The 19853-nt window shown below is 34.3% G+C and overlaps 1 pseudogene; it reads left to right on the plus strand.

Annotated features, from left to right (window-relative positions):
* The first annotated feature begins 760 nt into the window (after positions 1-760).
* LOC111409702 lies at positions 761-8168 on the plus strand (annotated as a pseudogene).
* The last annotated feature ends 11685 nt before the right edge of the window (positions 8169-19853 follow it).

The following is a 19853-nucleotide window of genomic DNA, read 5'->3' on the forward strand; positions in this document are numbered from 1 at the left end:
TGATATCCATCTCGTCTCAAAGGGTCTGGGAGAGACAATAAAAGAAGGAAACAATGAATCACTGCAGAATTGTGCAAAAGCATTCATTTTCCTCCGTCACCATCTTCACAATGGATTAAAAATTGAATATCTCACTAAAAAAGATCCACAAGTTCTTTGGAAAAAGTTAACTGAAAGATTTGATCATCAAAGGACTATAGTCCTCCTCAAAGCCCGTTATGAGTGGTTGCACCTTTGTTTTCAAGACTTTAAAACGGTTAGTGAGTACAATTCTGAATTGTTCAGAATATGTTCAAAGTTGACTTTGTGTGGAGAAAAAATCACCGATGAAGATATGCTGGAAAAAACTTTCTCCACCTTTCATACCTTGAATGTGCTCCTGCAGCAGCAATATCGTGAGCGTGGCTTCAAAAAGTACTCAGAACTTATATCTTGCATACTAGTTGTTGAACAAAATAATGAATTGTTGATGAAAAATCATGGATTACGTCCAACTGGTTCTATACCATTACCTGAAGCAAATGGTACTATATTGTCTGAAGCAAATACAATATCAAAACAAAGACGTGGACGCAGACGTGGACGTGGACACGAATTTGGACGTGAACACGGACACGGACATGTACCTGGAATAAATCATGGAAGAAAATAATCAACAAAGTTATCAACAACAAGGCAATAAATTCAAAAGGCACAAAGCAAACGAGAGTGGCAAATCTAAAAAGGAGCATGAAGAAAGTTGCTTCAGATGTGGAATGAAATGGCATTGGGCATGTATGTGTCGTACCTCAAAACATCTTGTGGATCTCTACCAGAGATCAATCAAGGGAAAAAAAAATTGGAGACTAATTTTGCTGAATATGATGGTCCAATTGATGTGACTCATTTGGATGTCTTCGATTTCTTTACTGATTCAAATGGAAATATTGACCATTTGGTTGGGGATGGTGTGATAGAAGATATAGATTAATTTACTAGTATTTATTTCGTTTTAAAAATTCAGTCTGAAATATGTTTTTACTTTTCCGCACAAAAATAAAAAAAAATAAAACTCTATTATGCACCGTTTATTTCATGATGATAAGAGTGTAAAATACCATATTTTCCTCTCTTAACTATTGCATTCATATGATTATATTATGCCAAAATGCACTCATTACTCTTATATTTTGGTTTAGGTTGCATTTTGGTGAAAAAGATGAAATCCGGAAGAAACAAGTGAAAAATGACCAAAGTAGAAGAGAACGAAAGTTCGGGGACTAAAGTGCAAATGATCCAAACTTGTGTCGAAGATTATGATGAAGATTCAAAAGTGTTAGAGGTCAAGTGGATGAGGAAAGAAGTCAAAGGGATGAAATAACGTCAAAGTTTGATCAATACATCAATTTCCAATCGAAAACTAACACACCAGTTTTTAGTCTCATGTTGGGGCCCATTTTTGACATGGAAGATGATCGAATTGGGAGATTACTTCTAAATAAAAATTGTGGCCCTTTGAGTTAGCTATTCAATGCAACTTGAATAACCTCAATTGGACATCGGAAAAGAAAGTTATGATTAAACACTGAAAGCTGTCTGGCGGAACCATGCGGTCGCATGCCTTTCTGTTATGCGGTCGGACACACCTATACCAAGAATTGAAGAGGCTGAAAGTGCATAACCATGCGACCGCAATGACAATAACCATGAGGTCGCATAGTGTTTTTTGGGTGGTCGAATCTCAGTTTCCTTATATGATTGAATCTCTTATGGTAACCTAATTTTCATGGGATATAAATACCCAAAACCACCCAAAACGAAGTCAGACGCCCCCAGACCTATTTCTTTCATCTTGGTGCTCAAAAAACTCCATGAAAAACTAAGGAACTTAGTGAAGCAACGAAAGATCTCAATCGGTTTTGGTGATTTCGACATCTTTAATTCATGTAATTGAGTTTTTTATTATTAAACAATTTTAGAATCGAATTTCCATATCTTGAATATGTTTTTTGACATTAGTTTAACAATTATTAGAATTTTCATAAATTCAATCATGCTTTCTCTATCGAATATTCGAAATACTTGTTGAATTACAATTTGAATTATTTATTGTTGAGATTATTTTAACTTTTATCAAATCCTTCATAGATCTAGCCATGTTCCTTCTATCGAATGATTGAAATAATTGTTGAATTTTAATTTTAATATTACTTTATTGGCGAATTGATTACTGCCTTATGCTTGATGTATATGGTCGATCTTTGATCTTGTTCCAATTAAAAAAATGTGCGAATGTGTTATAGAAAATCTAGATTCTAGCAATATAATTGGAATTAAATTGGACTTTATTGTTAAATCTTCCGATTAGAGAGTTTGGAAAAAAATCTCTAATTGAGGAAAAATACATTAATTATTGATGTCGATTGATCCAATCCAATGGGGGAATTCCGACGCTTCACTTATATCGCATATTGATAATTAATTTTTATTCCAAGTGACAAATCATTCCCACATAAAATTACGAAAACCCTAGTTTGTTTGATTTTTTGAGAAAATTTCCATCTCCCTGTGGATACGACACCCCAAAGCTGTACTACAACGACTGCGTTATACTTTGGGCATAATCAAATTTTGGCGCCGTTGCCAGGGAGACGGTACAAGTAATCAAGGGATCGACCGAAAAAGGGTGACATCGTTCCTTTTCCTTCATTTTTATTTGATTTAATTTTTTTTAGTGTTATTTTTATTTTGTTTTCACATTTTCTTTATTTTTTTTGTGTGTTTGATGAGCAGAGATCGAGGCAATCAGGGGAGTTCTACTGGAGCACCTTATCCAGTGTTTGAATCTCAATATAACCCTTATTTTGCTACTGCATCAATTGCCACGAACACCTCAACACATAACACTATGTCTGATAGTGAACACGACGATGCGCCTTATAGGACTTTGCATGATTATTTGCACCCAACATGTACATCCACACCATCATGCATAATGTTTCCGCCCAATATGCCACGTATGGAACTAAAATCGGGAATGATTCAACTTCTTCCCACTTTTCATGGACTTGACAGTGAAAACCAATACGTGCATATTAGGGAATTTGATGAGGTAGTTGCAACCTTCCACAATCAACATGGTACAACGGATGCAGCCAGGTTAAAAATTTTCCCGTTTTCACTTAAAGAAAGAGCAAAAACCTGGCTATATTCGTTGAGACCACGTTCAATTGGTACATGGGCTGAAATGACGCAAGCGTTTTTTAATAAATACTTTCCCCACCATAAGACTAGCGCCCTTAAGAAGCAAATCTCATCTTTTACCCAAAAGGATAGTGAGACCCTATATCAAGCCTGGGAGAGATTTAAAGAACTACAAGCCCTTTGTCCTCACCATGGTTATGAGAGCTGGCTTATAGTTAGTTACTTTTATGAGGGACTATCACCTAGGGAACGTCAATTTGTAGAGATGATGTGTAACAGTGATTTCCTGCAAAAGGATCCGGATGAGGCCATAGAGTATCTAGACGATCTTGCTGAGAAAGCTCATACTTGGATAGGACCTAGCCCTACTGATAGTACCAATAGGTCACGACCTCCAGGAAACCCCACTAGTACAGGTATCTATCAACTTAGGGAAGAAGATAGGCTTAAGGCCAAAGTGGAAGCCCTTACTAAGGAATTTGAGACCTTGCGTGCTGAAGGCTCTAAACCTGCACAAACTGTTTCGCGTGTTGAATCTTTGGGACCTTGTTTTGTGTGCGGTGGAGTAGATCACCTAGCCCAAGAGTGCACCACTTTAATTGAGATGAGAGGGGTTTATGAGGAACATTGTAATGCCTTAGGCACATATAGGAAGCCCTATTCTCCTTTCTCCGAATCCTATAACCCAGGGTGGCGCAATCATCCCAATCTCAGCTGGAAATCTGAAAACCAACAAATTACCCAATCAAATAGAACTTACAGTGCACCATCATATCAACCCACACCCTCTAGGAACTCTTTAGAAGATACCTTACATGCATTCATAGAGGCACAAGGCAAGACCAATCAGAAGTTTGAGACTATGATTAACCAGGTAGTGGAGGAAAATAAGAAGATAAAAAATCATGTTTCTAAATTGACCAATGCCTTAACTGTGGGGGAACGTGGGAAATTTCCAACACAAGCTCAACCTAATCCTAAGGGACAGCATATGGCTCAAACCTCAGGTTCAAGAGAGAGTAACCTTAAGGAAGCAAATGCCATCACCACTCGATCTGGAAAGGTTATAGAACCAATTTCAAAACCTAGGGAAAATGAAAAGGAGTCTAGTGAGTCTGAAGAAAGTAGCCCTAGTGATGAGGCAGTAGGAAATCCATCGAGGGTACCTTTTCCACAAGCCCTTAAGCTTAGCTCAAAATCAGTCAATCAACACAGTGAGATCCTAGAACACCTTAGGCAAGTAAAAATCAATCTTCCACTCTTGCATGTAATTTCACAAGTTCCTACATATGCGAAAGTCCTTAAGGACTTGTGCACTATGAAGAGGAAACACATTGTCAAGAAGACTGCCTTCTTGATCGAACAAGTGAGTGCTGTGATTGAACAAAGGATCCCACCGAAATATAAGGACCCTGGCTGTCCAACTGTTTCCTGCGTCATCGGGAAACTTGAGTTTGCACAAGCTCTCCTTGATCTGGGAGCCAATGTTAATCTCATGCCCCATTCCATATACTTACTATTAGGTCTTGGTGAAATTAAACCCACTTCTGTGGTTCTACAACTAGCTGATAGATCCACTATAAGACCTAGGGGAGTAGTTGAAGATGTGTTGGTTCAAATTGATAAATTCTACTACCCCGTTGATTTCTTAGTCTTGGATGTGAAGGTTGATGTTAATGTTGATTCTATAATTCCTATTATTCTTGGTAGACCTTTCCTCACCACAGCTAATGCCCTTATAAATTGCAGGAATGGTATAATGAAATTGTCTTTTGGGAATATGACTTTAGAAGTCAACATTTTCCACATTGCTAAGCAACCAATGGAAAGTGATGAGTGCCACTACACACATATGATTGAGGCACTCACTCAGAGGAGGCACTTGAGACTACAAATTCTGACCCCTTAAATCTTTTTCTTTTGAATTCTACAATTCCAGCAAGTGTTAATGATGAAGAATATGTTAACATTTGTGCTATTTTTGCAAAATTTTAGGACTATGGGACATCACCATGGCAACCCAAATTTGAAGAATTACCAGAAAGGATGGGCGACCAGCAACCATCAAGCATTGAGAGCCCCAAACCAGATTTGAAACCGCTATCCCCAGGATTAAAACATGAATTCCTTGGACCAGGTGATACTTTTCCTGTAATTATTTCTTCAGAATTGGATGCATTACAATGTGAGCAACTTTTAAACATTCTGAATGAACACAAATCTGCATTAGGTTGGACCATAGCTGACATTAATAGTATTAGTCCTCTAATTTGCTCACATGTGATTCATTTAGAAGAAGGAGACACCCCTAAAAGAGACCCACAGCATAGGCTAAACCCGACAATGAAAGAAGTTGTGAAAAATGAAGTGCTGAAACTGTTAGATGCAGGTATCATTTATCCTATTGCAGATAGTAAATGGGTTAGTCCTACACAGGTAGTCCCTAAAAAGTCTGGTGTCACAGTAGTAAAAAATGAAGTAGGTGAAATGGTCCCAACAAAAACAGTGATTGGATGGCGCATGTGCATTGATTATAGGAAGTTGAATGCTGCCACCCATAAGGACCACTTTCCCCTCTCCTTTTTAGACCAAATCCTGGAGCATGTGGCTGGCCATCCTTTTTACTATTTTCTGGATGGTTACTCTGGTTATTATCAAATTGAAATAGCCTCAGAAGACCAAGAGAAGACCACATTTACTTGCCCATTTGGTACTTATGCATTTCGTAGGATGCCATTTGGACTTTGTAACGCCCCTGCCACATTCCAAAGATGCATGATAAGCATATTTACTGACATGATAGAGGAGTGCATGGAGGTTTTCATGGATGACTTGACAGTGTTTGGAGTCTCGTTTGATGCATGCCTATTTAACTTGAAGAGAGTCTTGACCCGGTGTGTGGAAAAAGGATTAGTTTTGAATTGGGAGAAATGTCATTTTATGGTACCTTCAGGAATTGTCTTAGGACATGTAATCTCTTCTAAAGGAATAGAGGTCGACAAATCAAAAATTGAACTGATCTCCAAATTGCCTACACCTAAAACCGTCAAAGACATAAGATCATTTCTAGGTCACGCAGGTTTTTACAGGAGGTTTATACAGAACTTTTCATCCATATCCAGACCCTTGTATAACCTTCTAAATAAAGAAGCCAATTTTGAATGGACCCCAGAATGCCAAGAGGCATCTAAAACACTGATTAACAAGCTCACTTCTGCACCGATCATGCAACCACCTGATTGGTCCCTACCATTTGAAATTATGTGTGATGCTAGTGATTATGCGGTAGGTGCTGTACTGGGACAACGAAGACAGAGTAAGCCTTTTGTCATTTACTACGCTAGTAGAACTCTTAACAGTGCTCAGATGAACTATTCCACAACTGAAAAAGAGCTACTAGTTGTGGTCTTTGCACTCGACAAGTTTAGATCCTATTTAATAGGTTCTCCCATTACAATTTTCACAGATCATGCAGCCCTTAAGTACCTTCTTGCAAAGATGGATACTAAGGCGCGATTAATATGGTGGATATTGTTTTTGCAGAAATTTGACATCACCATCAAGGACAAGAAAGGAGTGGAAAATGTCATAGCAGACCACTTATCAAGGCTAACCTTTGAAGACACTACAAACACCTTACCAATAAGAGATGAATTCCCAGATGAAAATTTATTTTCTGTCTCTTCTTTACCATGGTTTGCTCACATTGTGAACTACTTGGCTGTAGGTGAAATCCCAAAGGAGTGTAGTACAAAGGATAAGAGGAAGTTCTTGGTTCAGGTACGTAATTTTTATTGGGATGACCCATGTTTGTTTAAGTACTGCCCCGACCAAATCTTAAGACGTTGTGTCCCCAATGAAGAAATACCTAGCATACTTAGTTTCTATCATACTCAAGCATGTGGTGGCCACTTCTCTATAAAAAAGACTGTTACAAAAATTCTACAATGTGGTTTTTATTGGCCTACCTCGTTCAAAGACACTAATACCTATTGTAGAACCTGTGAAAGATGTCAATAATTAGGTGCCGTGTCTCGACGTAATATGATGCCTTTAAACCGCATTTTAGTGATAGAAGTGTTTGATTGTTGGGGGATTGACTTTATGGGCCCCTTTCCACCTTCTTTTGGTTATCTATACATTATTGTGACGGTGGATTATGTGTCTAAATGGGTAGAGGCGGTCGCTTGTAGAGCTAATAACAATAAATGGTTATTAAATTCCTCAAAGAAAATTTCTTGTCTAGATTTGGTACACCACGTGTCATTATTAGTGATAGAGGCACACACTTTTGCAACCGTTCATTCGAAGCACTAATGAAAAAATATGGAGTTATTCATAAAATCTCTACTGCTTACCACCTCCAAACTAGTGGACAGGTAGAATTGGCTAATAGGGAAATTAAACAAATTTTGGAAAAAACGATAAATCGTAATCGTAAAGATTGATCTTTAAGATTAAGTGATGCACTTTGGGCTTACCGTACTGCTTTTAAGATTTCCCTAGGCATGTCACCATATAGACTTATTTTTGGAAAGCCTTGCCATTTACCTGTGGAGCTTGAACACCGAGCATATTGGGCTACTAAACATTTTAATTTCGACCTAGAGGAGGGAGGTAAGCTTAGAAAATTTCAATTGGCTGAGTTAGAGGAGTTGAGAAATGAGGCCTATGAGAGTTCTAGAATCTACAAGGAAAAAATGAAAGCTTTTCATGATAAAAACATTTTGAGAAAAACTTTTGAACCAAATCAAAAAGTATATCTGTATGATTCTAGACTCCACAAGCATCCTGGAAAACTTCGTTCTAGGTGGACTTGCCCCTTTGTGGTATTACAAGTCTTTGAAAATGAAGCGGTTGAAATTGAGAATCCTAATGATGGTAGAGTGTTCAAAGTGAATGGACAGTGTCTCAAAATAGCTTTTGGGCAATCGATGCCTGCAATGGAAGAAATTCCCCTTTCAGACCCTGTTTATCACCCTTAGCTTCACTCAGGTTCATCCTTCACTTTATTTTTCTGTATATTAGTTTTAGATTTTTCTTTTTAGTATGATTTGCATTTTTTTTTGTTTATTTTTACTCCTTGCATTATCCATCCATTGAGTTCTTTCAGGCTTCTCATCCTTCGAACTTAAGTTAATTCACTGCAGCACTCAGGTGATACATTTTCCCTTCTTTATTTTTGGAGACATGTTTATACATTGAGGACAATGTAACTTTTAGTTAGGGGGAGGATATATTTTGTTTGTGAATTGCATTGCATGATAAATTGTGTGATCATGGAATTGTGAAAAAATTTACATTTTTGCTTGGACTTCTGAGTTGCTGCATGTCTATGCCTATGTGCTTGAGTGACAAAATATGCCACTAGGAGTTGGTTGTGTTTATGAGAATCTGGATATCAGGACGCTTGCTATATTTCATTTTGTGCACATAAGCCTTGTGGTAAGATAGTGGTTTAACACATGTAACTAGAGGAATCTCCTGCGAGAGCCTTCTTTAGAGAGAATTGGTGAGGATTGAAAGTTATCACATATTAAAAATGTAATAAGTGTTCATTGATTGTGTGAATTGGAAACTTCTTCTGAGAATGACATTACATGGTATGTGGTAAGACGGTGGTTTGTACTTGAGAAATGATAACAGTCAATTTAGGATTGAATTTGAGCCTTCAGACTAGTTCTTTTCCATAATTATAATCCCCTAGTAGCCACTTTGAACCAATACACATACATAACCATTTCTTTTCATGTGCCTAAGTTATCCATACCTCCTTACACTGGATTAAAGTCTATAAATAGTCATTTTTCCACCTTTATGCTTCCAAGTGTATAGTAGGTGTTAAATGTCCATTTGAGAAGAAAAGTAACGAGGAAAGTGATAAGAGATGATAAGTGCTCGGGTGATAAAAAAAAAAAAGCGAGAAAAGGAAAAAAGAAAGAAAAAAAGTTTTGAAAGAAAAAAAATGAAAAAAAAAAAAGTGGATTGTTGTTGGGAATTGAAAGGTTAAGGAATGCGTTGATGTAAAGGATTGCTATGTTGAATTACTTGTTGAGATGCCTAACTAGATACTTGGAAGTCCCTAAATTCTTTTCACCCTACTTTTCATATAACCCAGCTTAACCCCTTTCACACCCTTTGCATTGACTGTTTGATGAATTCTCATTTGAAAGTATGCATATCATGTGATCAATGTCTACTTGTTGCTAATTATTAAAGCCTCCATGTTCCGAGTGTGCATCTTTTCCTGCTCCATAGAGAGAAATCCCACACTAAACACTTTAATATCCGTGAGTTATGGGGCTGGACCTTTCGCTAGAGATACACTCGATGTTGCATGTGTTAGGGTTGGCGGTAAGATGGCTATGGCTTGACACACACTTACACATTTAATAAGTGTTTTTGATATCTTGATGATCATAACATTGTTAATTTCTGGTGTTGTTGAGTTTGAAAAGAGAATGAACTACTGTTGAATTAGAACTTAACAATTTCACTTGTAACATGGACCAATCACTCATTTGCTTTACTTTGCATTAAATTGCTAGGGACTAGCAATAAGCAAGTTGGGGGGTGTGATAAGAGTGTAAAATACCATATTTTCCTCTCTTAACTATTGCATTCATGTGATTATATTATGTCAAAATGCACTCATTACTCTTATATTTTGGTTCAGGTTGCATTTTGGTGAAAAAGATGAAATTCGGAAGAAACAAGTGAAAAATGACCAAAGTAGAAAAGAACGAAAGTTCGGGGACTAAAGTGCAAATAATCCAAACTTGTGTCTAAGATTATGATGAAGATTCGAAAGTGTTAGAGGTCAAGTGGATGAGGAAAGAAGTCAAAGGGATGAAATAACGTCAAAGTTTGATCAATACATCAATTTCCAATCGAAAACTAACACACCAGTTTTTAGTCTCATGTTGGGACCCATTTTTGACATGAAATATGATCGAATTGGGAGATTACTTCTGAATAAAAATTGTGGCCCTTTGAGTTAGCTATCCAATGAAACTTGAATAACCTCAATTGGACATTGGAAAAGAAAGTTATGATTAAAATACTGAAAGCTGTCTGGCGGAACCATGCGATCGCATGCCTTTCTGTTATGCGATCGGACACACCTATACCAAGAATTGAAGAGGCTGAAAGTGCATAACCATGCGACCGCAATGACAATAACCATGAGGTCGCATAGTGTTTTTTGGGGGCCGAATCTCAGTTTCCTTATATGATTGAATCTCTTATGGTAACCTAATTTTCATGGGATATAAATGCCCAAAACCACCCAAAACGAAGTCAGACGCCCCCAGACCTATTTCTTTCATCTTGGTGCTCAAAAAACTCCATGAAAAACTAAGGAACTTAGTGAAGCAACGAAAGATCTCAATCGATTTTGGTGATTTCGACATCTTTAATTCATGTAATTGAGTTTTTTATTATTAAACAATTTTAGAATCGAATTTCCATATCTTGAATATGTTTTTTGACATTAGTTTAACAATTATTAGAATTTCCATAAATTCAATCATGCTTTCTCTATCGAATATTCGAAATACTTGTTGAATTACAATTTGAATTATTTATTGTTGAGATTATTTTAACTTTTATCAAATCCTTCATAGATCTAGCCATGTTCCTTCTATCGAATGATTGAAATAATTGTTGAATTTTAATTTTAATATTACTTTATTGGCGAATTGATTACTGCCTTATGCTTGATGTATATGGTCGATCTTTGATCTTGTTCCAATTAAAAAAATGTGCGGATGTGTTATAGAAAATCTAGATTCTAGCAATATAATTGGAATTAAATTGGACTTTATTGTTAAATCTTCCGATTAGAGAGTTTGGAAGAAAATCTCTAATTGAGGAAAAATACATTAATTATTGATGTCGATTGATCCAATCCAATGGGGGAATTCCGACGTTTCACTTATGTTGCATATTGATAATTAATTTTTATTCCAAGTGACAAATCATTCCCACATAAAATTACGAAAACCCTAATTTGTTTGATTTTTTGAAAAAATTTCCATCTCCCTGTGGATACGACACCCCAAAGTTGTACTACAACGATCGCGTTATACTTTGGGCGTAATCACATGATATTAAGTAATGTTTACTTCTCTAAATCTAAATTCAAGTTTTTTTTTTTAAATTTTGTTTATTTTGTTATATTTATAGATTCATGATGGATAGTCAAGACAGCTGCTTAATTGATAGTGCAACTACACATACTATTCTTCAAGACAAAAAATACTTTTTGGACTTAATATTAGTTGAAAATAATGTTAACACGATATCGGGTGCGTCGAATATCGTTGAAGGCTCCGAAAGAGCTCGTATTATTTTACCAAATAATACAAAATTATATATTGACGATATACTTTATTCTAGCAAATCCAAAGGAAATTTGCTAGTTTTAAAGATATTCGCTGCAATGAATATCACATTGAGACGATGCAAGAAAATAATGTCGAATATCTTTGCATCATTTCTTTTGTATCTGGCAAGAAGCAAACAAAAAAAATTTCATGCACTTCCGTCTGGCATGTATTTTACATTTATAAAAATGGTCAAATCAAATAATGTTACGAACCAGAAGTTCGTTAATTCAAAAAGTTTTATACTTTGACATGATCGACTTTGACATCCAGGAGCCATAATGATGCGTCGAATAATAAACAACTCACATGGACATCCTTTAAAGAACCAAAAAATTCTTTTATCTAATGATTATCCATGTGTAGCTTATTCGCAAGGTAAGTTAGTCATTAGACTTTCAACTACAAAGGTCAATATTGAATCTCCAACTTTCTTGAAAAGAATACATGGAGATATATGTGGGCCAATACACCCACCATGTGGACCATTTCGTTATTTTATAGTATTAATTGATTCTTCTACAAAATGGTCACATGTTTGCCTACTTTCAACTAGGAATGTAGCATTTGCTAGACTACTTGCTCAAATCATAAAATTGCGAGCACAATTCCCCGATTACTCAATCAAGACTATTCGTCTTGACAATGCTGGTGAATTTAGATCACAAGCACTTGATGATTATTGTATGTCAATTGGGATTGAAATTGAACATTCAGTTGCACATGTTCATACACAAAATGGTTTAGCGGAATCGTTTATTAGACGTCTACAACTTATTGCTAGACCATTACTTATGAAAACAAAACTCTCAACTTCTGTTTAGGGTCATATCATATTACATGCTGCATTATTGGTTCGTATAAGACCAACTGCCTATCATCAATATTCACCTTTGCAACTTGCATTTGGTCATGAACCTGATATTTCTCACCTACGGGTTTTTAGTTGTGCTGTCCAAGTTCCTATTTCATCCCCACAACGTACTAAAATGGGTCCCCAACGAAGACTTGAATTTATGTGGGTTTTGATTCACCATCTATTATTAGATATCTTGAACCTTTAACGGGTGACTTATTTACTGCACGTTTTGCAGATTGTCATTTTGATGAAATGACTTTCCCAACTTTGGGAAAAAAAACTACATCCTGAAAAACAAGATAGAATTTCTTAGAATGAGACAACTCTATCTCACTTTGATCCTCTCAGCAATCAATATGAACAAGAGGTTGAAAAAATCATTCATTTGCAAAGAGTTGCAATTCAACTACCTGATGTATTTGTTGACACGAGAAAAGTGACAAAGTCATATATTCCAGCAGAAAGTATTCCAGCAAAAATTAATGTCCCTGCAGGACAATCTGCTGTGGAAAATGAATCTTAAATACGCCAGAAGCGTGGTCGAATAGTTGGTTCAAAAGACTCTGTACCTCGAAAAAGAAGAGTACAGGAGAAAAACCAACCAAAAATTTCAGAAGAAATCACATTAGAAAAGATTGATCAATCAAATATTGAATGTACGATTCTTGAAGAACCAGAGGTGTCCGAAAATAATGAGATCTCAATAAATTATATAATATCTCATAAATTATGGGAACGGAATAATATTGTTATAAACAATATTTTTGTCTTTAACATGACTCTTGATATTATGCAAAATGAGGATCCTGAACCACAGTCTGTTAATGACTGTCGAAATAGAAATGATTGGCCAAAATGGAAAGAAACCATACATGCAGAATTGAATTCTTTGGAGAAACGAAAAGTGTTTGGACTAGTAGTTCGAACACTTGAAAATGTAATTCCTGTTGGATACAAATAAGTTTTTGTATGAAAGAGAAATGAGAATAATGAAATTACAAAATACAAAGTCCGACTAGTGGCTCAAGGTTTCTCCCAAAGACCGAGAATTGATTATGAGGAAACATATTCTCCCGTAATGGATACCATCACTTTTAGGTTCTTAATTAGTTTGACTGTGTCACAAGGGCTCGATATGCGCCTTATGGATGTAGTAACTGCCTACCTATATGGTTCACTTGACAGTGATATATATATGAAAGTCCCTGAAGGATTTAAGGTGCCAAGAATAAATGATACATATCCGAGAACTATGTTCTCAATTAAATTGCTAAAATCATTATATGGATTGAAACAATCTGGACGCATGTGGTATAATCGCCTTAACGAATAGTTGTTGAAAGAGTGTTATAAAAATGACGATATCTGCCCATGTGTGTTCATAAAGAAAACAAATATTGAATTTGTAATTGTGGTAGTTTATGTTGATGATTTAAATTTAATTGGAACTCCTGAAGAGCTCAACAAAACTGTAGATTATTTGAAAAATAAATTTGAGATGAAAGATTTGAGGAAAACCAAATTTTATCTTGGATTACAAATTGAACATTTTCCAGAGGGATTATTTGTTCATCAATCTAATTATACAGAAAAAGTCTTGAAATGCTTTTATATGGATAATGCACATCCATTGCTATCACCTATGGTTGTTCGATCACTTGATGTGAAAAAAGATCAATTTCGTCCACTTGAAGATGGAGAAAAAGATTCTTGATCCTGAAATACCATACCTTAGTGCAATTGGAGCATTAATTTATCTTGCAAATTGCACTCGACCTGACATAGCTTTTTCTGTAAATTTCCTCGTAAGATATAGCTCTACACCAACTCAAAGGCATTGGAATGGTGTTAAACATATTTTTCGTTACTTAAAAGGTACTATTGATATGGGACTGTTTTATTCTCAAAATTCAGGATCTGCTTTAGTGGGATATGCAGATGCAGGTTATCTCTCTGATCCACATAAATCTAAATCACAAACAGGATATGTGTTTACACGTGGAGGAACAACTATATCATGGAGATCTGTGAATCAATCCTTGACAGCAACATCCTCAAATCATTCTGAGATTATTGCAATCCATGAAGTAGGGCGAGAATGTGTATGGTTGAGGAATATGACCCATCATATCCAATCATCATGTGGATTGACTTCAACAAAAGATAGTCCAACAATTTTGTTTGAAGATAATGTAGCTTGTATCGCACAACTCAAGGGAGGCTATATCAAAGGCGACAGGACGAAGCATATTTCTCCAAAATTCTTTCATACACATGAACTTCAGAAGAATTGTGACATTGATATTCAATAAATTCGCTCAAGTGACAATGTGGTTGACCTATTCACAAAAGCGCTGCCAACATCTACATTCAAGAAATTAGTTCATGAGATTGAAATGCGTCGACTCAAAGATTTTCAGTGATCAACATCAAGGGGAGTAACTGTACTTTTTTCCTTTGCTTAAGTTTTGTCCCATTGGATTTTCCTAACAAGGTTTTAATGAGGCAGTATTTAATTTTAATACTCCAAAATAACTGTACTCTTTTTCCTTTGTTTAATTTTTTTTCCCATTGGATTTTTATCAAACAATGTTTTAACGAGGCAGATATTTTGTAATATGTCATTCAAGGGGAGTGTTGTAAATGAAAAGTCCATTAAAGTTTATTGGTGAATGACATTTGTACCCCTGTAGCCCTAGAAATTATTACCATTGTATCCCTGATTCTTACCTATAAATATAGGGCTTTGGTTTCCAATAATACACACAAAAAGTTTATTGAGTTTTCTCTATTCTTTTTTCCTCTCATTTTATAACAAGATAGCTAATTATAAAAAGAATAATTTTTAACTTGGTAGATATTTCTCAAAATATCCTCGTACCATTTATTGTAATCAAACAATGAAGGAAATTTATCTGGTAGAAGCAAATAATTCCATTTCTTGCTAGACTTTCAAAAATTTAGTCAAACTCAAGTTTAAGTACATCAATAAAAGTTTTTTTTTTTAATGTTATTTATCCTCATTGAAATTATAATTTCAATCTATGTGGTGTTAAGCGATATGCTAAATGAAATGACCCATTTAATTTCTTTATCATTTAATGTCACATTAATATCATATAAATTGAAGTTGTAATCCCAGTAAAACTAAATAGTATTACTTTTTTAAAAAATATATATATTAGTCCAAGTAATTATTTCACGTCGTCTTAAATTGCTATTTGATGTGGATTAAAATCAGATTTTTAGTAAATTTTGATAAAAATTAATAACATGTATGATTAAAAGTTGTGAGTTCTATAAAATATATTGTTAAAATTAATTGTTAATTTTATCTTATATTATAATCTGAATTTTAATACGGACCAAATTGGGGTTAAGTTTGGCCATTGAACAGACGCGCCTCATGTGCCGTGAGGAGAAAGACTTTACAATCTCCGGATTTTACGCAACTAGTCGCTTACGTGGCAGAACCTACATCGGATGAGCGGTCAGAATTTTGGATCATTTTCTTCACACGATTAAAAATTGACTTTTTTTCTTCTCCATAGAATTCACTGATACCGTTACAAAATGTAATCACGAAAGATCGTTTTTCTAGATGAGGGCAGACTTTTTTAGTGGGTTATATTTTTTTAATAATTTTCTGGATAGTAAATATTTTAATAAGTTTCTAATTTATTTGTTTCTTCGAATTGACAGGTTCATGAATATTATTATTATTATTATTATTATTATTATTATTTAATAATTTACTTTTTTAGGTGAGAAAATAGAAAAATTTCAAACAACGCGAGTTGTAATAGGATAAGTGTGTTTTTTTTTTTCTTTTTTTTTCATCCAAATATAAAGATGACTTGATTTTAAATGTTTATCAATAGGGGAAAAAAATTTCAATATTTACTTTAGACGTGATTGTTATGAATTCCTATAATTGGATAATAAAAAGTTATTTTTAAATTAAATCAGGCAAGGGCTAATATTCGATGAATTACGAAGAGTCAAAGTGTTTTCACCCAAGAAACTTCCGTGGCATATTAGGATGGACCAATGACTTGGACTAATCGTTTTTCATTATATATCGACAGTTTAGCCTTGTTTTGGAAGAACTAGTCAAAGTTGAACGTGCAATTCTTTTTTCAGAAGAACTAGTTAAAATTGAATGTGTATTGCACGTTATTTTAAAATACTTTATAAGTGATGTAAAAGTAATATTTGATTCCAATTTGTTGAAGGATTTAGGACTTGTCTGATATAGATTTTGGACTAATTAATAGCAATTATCTGATAGTTGCACCCAAACTCCAGCCGACTTTGTTGACTGCACCACTCACGTGTAGGGCCCACTGGTAGCTCAACAGTCCAAAAACACCTACTAATTTCGTGAAAAAATCTCCCGCAGACAGGCCCTTAATGAGTCTCGGACGAATTATAAAAAAATAAAAGTTAGCATAAAAATTTAGGAGAAAAAAATTGTACTCTAAAAATTCAATTTCTATTATTCGAATTTTTTTATAACAATGAAATACTATAAATGAACAATCTTTTTATAATACATTTGATACATAAAAGTTAATCGTTAATGCATAAATTTAAACACCCATTAAAATTTTTAGATACATGAATATGAATAAATTCATCTGTAATAACTCTAGGTTTGTGAAAATTTATTGAATTTAGGTTAATATAAATGTAATTAATTAAATATTAATAACACAAATTTCATAAATGACAATAACTATGTAGTATTTATTACATATCGAAAAATTAAAAGTAAGGTATTATTGAAATAATTAAATTGTAGGGAGTTAAAAGCGGGGATAGTTTTTATATTGGCTGAATTATTGAGCCTATTTTCCACAATAGCCTTTTCTATAAAAAGTACTATTTTACCCTTACTAAAATTATTTGTAAGATATATCCTTTATCTTTTAGGAACTTATTTTTCAGGACCTATATCTATATTTTTCAATCTTTTGAACACTTTTAAATATTCTTTGTATCTTAATAATTCTTCAAAAATCCTAGGTTGTCCTTTCTTAGTTATATATCCTAGAACTAATCCTTCTGAGACTTCTTCTTGTATATTTCTATGTTTAATTATAATATCATCAATCTTTCTTATTTCTCTACTAGTTCTTACAGAATCAAATTCTATATTATATTTACAATTATAATCTATATCTCTGTATATTTCTTTAATTTTTTCTATGCCAACAGAAAATATATCATCAGACTTTACTGCTAACTTAAATAAGAACGAAACATCTTTTTCATCTAAAAATAATATAAGATTCTTATCATCATTAGTAGTAGAAGTGGATGCTTGTGAATTGTTCATCAAAATAATTAAAGCATAAGGATATAAAACAAGTAATAACTTACAGTAATCAAATGGATATAAACAGGCTTTCCCTCCAGTATGTTCTTATAGATGTTTTGCATGTACTTTAATCAATCTTCTGAATCAAGTAAAGTTTTAAAATGTTTTGAAATCATTTGGGTCCACAACTGCTTCCGCAAAAGGTTTTTCAATTAAGGTTGCATTTCTCATTCTAGAGAACTAGCCGTGTTTCCACAGATGCTATCTCACAATATCCAGAGTCTCTGTTTTCACCTCTATCCAAACTCTTTTCAGAATCAAGTTCCTACTTGGAACGAAACTTTAAAAGATAACTCACACACAAGGTGCTACAATTTTGTTAGAAAATTGCCCTTTTCACCTAAACCATTCATCAAATATGGGTACTTTGACATGGCTAACATCCATTCAAAATCAATGTTTTGAGAATCTTTTAAAATCTCTATCTGTACTGCCGAGGAATCATGAGAAATTTAACAAAATCCTTTTATGTAAGCTTTGTTGAACATAACAAACTTTATTTTGTATTCATAAATTGAAATTGTACATGCTTACAAACTATATTTACATACCTTTGGTACTCACCTTATGAAGTTTAGAACTCCATAAGTGATTACCTTATTACACGCTTTCCTATCTTCAAGCTATCTAATATTTTTTCTGAATACAAGTGATGTATACAGATTACAAAAGATTTCTCTCAGATATGTTTAAGAGATAAGCTATTTCGAGATGCCTTCCTCCTTTCTTCATGCCCCTTTTTATAGGAGATTTTGGAATCTTATCTTGGACAGGTGTTTTCCACCTTTCTTTGTTGGGCAGCTAGGCTATCTTATCTCCACCGAATTTTTCCATTATCTTCTTGCTAGTGGACCTCTCCTTTTGAAATTAGATGCCTTATCTTTTGAGTTTGTCTGCCACTTGTAACAATTGGTGGGTGAGTAGTCACAATAATGAAGACTTTTTCTTGCATTATTTCCTGTCTTTAGTAGCCACAGTTTTTCTTTAATAAATTTCTTTATTAAAGTAGTGATAAAGGGCTACTTTTGTCACCATCACTTTTTCATTTTTGAATCAAAGAATTCTGCAGGGAATTCTTCATCATTAAGGGATGCTTGACTCATATCTTCTACTACACAGTATTCACAATGGTGATCACTGTAATTCCAAAGTAATTTACATAGTTCTTTGGACATATCTTCTGATCCATTTACTTGGTTGGAAATAATTGCAAATAATAAATGATCGAGATAACAAATATCTTCTTCTTTGGTAGCCATCCTTGCATTGGAATATATAATGTGATCTTCAGATGGATAAACCCATATTTTTTCTTTCTCAATAATTATCTGGGTTACATGTTCAAGTATCTCTTTGTACCCTTTAGCTCTTCTATAGGGCATCATATTAAGAATATCTTGATATCCATTTTTAACAACCTTTTGATTGGTTGGTAAAAAATGTTGATTTGTAAGTCCCATTTTGATCACATGGAACGATGGATGCATATATTCAAGGACAGGATCCCATTCCATTGTTACTGAATGGAATCTGATATATATATTTGTTGTTTTAACAACTTCAGTATATCTTTTAACAACTTTCCTGATGTTGGCTGGAAGCTGAGCTATCTCTTTGAGATCTTTGCTATGATATATACAAAGTATATTTCCTATTTCAAAGCAATTTCGAACCAGTTGGCTGGTGCTCCTGGATAAAAATTTATCTTGTTGTATTTTAAATAGTGGAGAGTCTTCATCCACTTTCCAATCTCCAGATACCAATCTGATAAGATATTGAAAATAACAATAAAGAGTGTTACTTCTTCATAGTCATCTTTTCTGGGAATTTTGCTTTATGGCATATCTTGACAATATCTTTAGGATTTATTCTTTTAATAGAAAGTTTAGATTGAGTTTGGCTCTGTGAAGAGCTACCTTCTCTTTTGATATCTTGAATATCTTTATTACCAGTAATAGGTTTGAGTATTCCCTGTAAAGGGGTTCCTATTACATTCTTTTCTTTCCCTTTATCCTCGGGGAGAGCACTAGTATATTCACAA

This window comes from Olea europaea, chromosome 14, assembly GCF_002742605.1.
Source record: "Olea europaea var. sylvestris chromosome 14, O_europaea_v1, whole genome shotgun sequence".
Classification (NCBI taxonomy): Eukaryota; Viridiplantae; Streptophyta; class Magnoliopsida; order Lamiales; family Oleaceae; genus Olea; species Olea europaea.